The sequence below is a fragment of the Zea mays genome, chromosome 3 (assembly GCF_902167145.1).
Source record: "Zea mays cultivar B73 chromosome 3, Zm-B73-REFERENCE-NAM-5.0, whole genome shotgun sequence".
Taxonomy (NCBI): Eukaryota; Viridiplantae; Streptophyta; class Magnoliopsida; order Poales; family Poaceae; genus Zea; species Zea mays.
In genome coordinates this window covers 9,557,082-9,560,660 of record NC_050098.1, presented here as the reverse complement: position 1 = coordinate 9,560,660, position 3,579 = coordinate 9,557,082, and positions in this window count along the sequence as shown.

Genomic DNA, 3,579 nt, shown 5'->3' with positions numbered 1-3,579 from the left:
CGGCCTAGCCGCGAGCTCGCGCCGGGCTCACCACGCGCGCCTGCTACACGAAGGACCGACTCGACCGAGGAAGGCGGAGAGAGGGAAGGGGAAGAGGAGAAAGGGAAAGCTCACCCACGTGCGCCGACGATGGCTGACGAGGCTAGCACGACCAGCGACGACACCAGAGGACCACGAGCTCGGCGCAAGGGCGGTAATGGTTGTGGGGCGCGCGAGCGAGTGTGTGAGGGAGTGGGGCGTTAGGGGAGAAGGAAGAAAACTGGGCGCACGCAGTTCTAGCAGATGCCACGTCGGGCGGTTGACGAGGACCTCACGACGTGGGCGCGGGTGGCGGCGTCGTGGATGGAAGATCGTGGGCGCGGTGCGGCGCGAGCGAGCGCGCTGGCGCGGAGCTGGGCGAACGACGTGTGCGCGCGCGAGGGACGCGACACGGGGGAGTGGAGCCGGCGCCCTGGCGGCTGGGCGAGCGGCGGCGGCGGCTGGGCGAGCGCGGTGGGCTGCGCTGGGCACGGTGGCGCGCGCCTGGCTGCACGGGCGGAGCTGCTACGCGCGCGTGCGCTAGGCCATGCGGGGCGCGCGGCTGGGCGGCGCGGGCGCTGGGCCGCGAGAGCGTGAGGTGGACCGGGGAGGGGGCAGCGGGAGGGGGCGCGCAAGGTGGGCTGCTAGCGCGGTGGGCTGGAGTGGCCAGGTGGGCCGCGAGGAGCAGGCCGCGGAGGCTGGGGAGCGCGGCGCGCTGGGTGGGCTACGCGCGCTACTGGGCCGCCGAGAGAGAGAGAGGGGAAAGGGATGGCTGGGTCGCGACTGGGCTAGGGAAGGAGGGGCTGAGGGAGGTTTTCCTTTTATTTATTTTTTTCCTTCCTTTTGTTCTTTTTTTGTAAACATGTTTTTTGTTTTGAATTCAAATTCAAACATGCTTCCTGAGTTTGAATAAATGCGCCATCACAAAGGAAAAACATGCCTCGACATGCTATGCAACAATCAAGGACCTTTTTTAGGGTTTTATTTTACTAGGCTTAAATATATATAAAACAAAATAACTCTTCACTATTTAGGAAAAAGAAAGTAAAAGAGAGGATAACGCTTGAATTTGGTGAGTATTAGAAAAGAAAAAATTTATACACCCAAATTCAGGGTGTTACAGTGTCTTGGGCTTCAAAGAAACAAAACTCAGTAGCTCTTTCCACCACCGAAGCCGAGTATATTGCCGCAGGTCATTGTTGCGCGCAATTGCTTTGGATGAGGCAAACCCTCAGGGACTATGGCTACAAATTGAGCAAAGTCCCTCTCCTATGTGACAATGAAAGTGCAATCCGCATGGCGGATAATCCCGTTGAACACAGCCGCACTAAGCGCATAGACATTCGGTATCACTTTCTGAGGGATCACCAACAAAGGGGGATATCGAGATAACTTATGTTAACACCAAAGAACAATTAGCTGATATCTTCACTAAACCATTAGATGAGAAAACCTTTACCAAACTTAGGAATGAGCTAAACATTCTTGATTCTCGGAACTTTGATTGACACTTTGCACACATAGCTCATTTATATACCTTTGATCATATCTCTTTTATGTCTACGACTAATGTGTTTTCAAGTGTATTTCTATACTAAGTCGTAGATTGAAAGGGAAATGGAGTCTTCGGTGAAGACAAAGCTTCCACTCCACTCTATCGGTATCATTTACCTTTCGCCATCACTCCATATCACTCTATATTTGGTATAAGCTTCACTCTTATTTACTTGTACCAATGGGTGAGAAAGTAAAAAGGGCTCTCAAAAGACTCCGTTTTTGGCGATTAATGCCAAAGGACCGCACCACCACCAATGTCAAAATTTTCAAGAATTTTTCAAATTGGTATCTAAATGTATTTGATCTTTCTTCAATTGGTATTTACAAAAACTAGTAAAACCCTCTTGAAAGCTAAGAGGATAACTTTATTCAGGGGGAGTTTTGTTTAGTCAAAGGAAAAGCATTTGAAACAGGGGGAGAAATTTTCAAATCTTGAAAATGCTTCTCGCAATTTTATTCATACACCTTTGACTATTTGCAAAAAGACTTTGAAAAGATTTTCCAAAAAGAATTTGCAAAACAAAACAAGTGGTGCAAGCGTGGTCCAAAATGTTAAATAAAAGAAAACCAGCCATGCATATCTAATAGAAGTATAAATTGGTTTAACTCCAAGCAACCTTTACACTTACCTTATGCAAACTAGTTCAATTCTGCACTTACATATTTGCTTTGGTTTGTGTTGGCATCAATCACCAAAAAGGGGGAGATTGAAAGGGAAATAGGGTTTAACCTTTTCCTATAAATAATTTTGGTGGTTGAATGCCCAACACAAATAATTGGACTAACTAGTTTGCTCTAAATTATATATTCTACAGGTGCTAAATGTTCGACACAAACCAATAAAAAGATCAAGTTAGGGTTCAAAAAGAAAGGAGCAAAAGAAGCCGAAGAGAACCCTGGTCTGGCGCACCGAACTGTCCGGTGTGCCACCGGACGGTGTCCGGTGCCCATGGCCATACGACTTTAAACTTGACACCTTCGGGTTTCAGAGGAGCCGCTCCACTATAATTCACCGGACTGTCCGGTGCACCAGCAAAGCAACAGCTAGCCAGCGCAACGGTCGACTCCAACGGTCGCCTGCAACGTGAACAGTGAAGAACAGTGAGCGCAGAAGTCAGAGCAGCCGCCAGAGGCGCACCGGACAGTGCACAGTACCTGTCCGGTGCGGCACCGGATTGTCCGGTGCCACCAGACGACAAAGCTCCAACGACCAAAACCGTCAGAACCCTAACGGTTGGGTGACGTGGCTGACGCACCGGACTGTCCAGTGTAAAAAGCTTGCGCACCAACGGTCATCTGCGGTGTCAGATCCAACGGCTAGGCGCACTGGACTGTCCGGTGTGCTGCAGAGAGCAGCAACTTTTTTTTTCCAACAACTAGTTTTGTGTTGGGGGCTATAAATACACTCCCAGCGGACCATTTCAAAGTGTGAGAGCCCAAGCAGCATACCAATGAATAGTATAGACATTTCCAAGTGCTTAATAGAATCACTCGGTGATTAGGGTGGTGCTTTGCGAAGTGCTTAGATTAGTTAGACCGCATTAGCACTTGCTCTAGGTAAATCATAGTTAGTTGAGTGAGTTTAGAAAACCACACGACCCCTCGGCTCTTGTGCGAGCCGTTGTAATTATACCGAGTGGGGTGAGAGTCTTGCGAGACCGTGACAACCGCGTTTGTGTCACGGCTGCCACCGTGTACCGAAGGGAACGAGGCCCGCGACGTTTTCGGCTGGAAGCTCGATAGTGGAGACGGCGGGGAGCGTCCGAGAGGAGCCAGAAGCAGAGCACCACTTGTGCGTGGAGAAGGCCCACAACTCTCTACATATTTACTCGACCGAGGTGCTTGGCCATCGCGTGAGCTTCCCTTTGCGTAGGGGCACCAATGAGGATTAGTCAGGACCTTGCGCGGTTCCGGATATCTCGGTAAAAATACCGGTGTCATCCATGAGAGTTTGCATCTCTATCTTGTTCTTTAGCTTTCACATTTATATTAAGTATTTAAGTT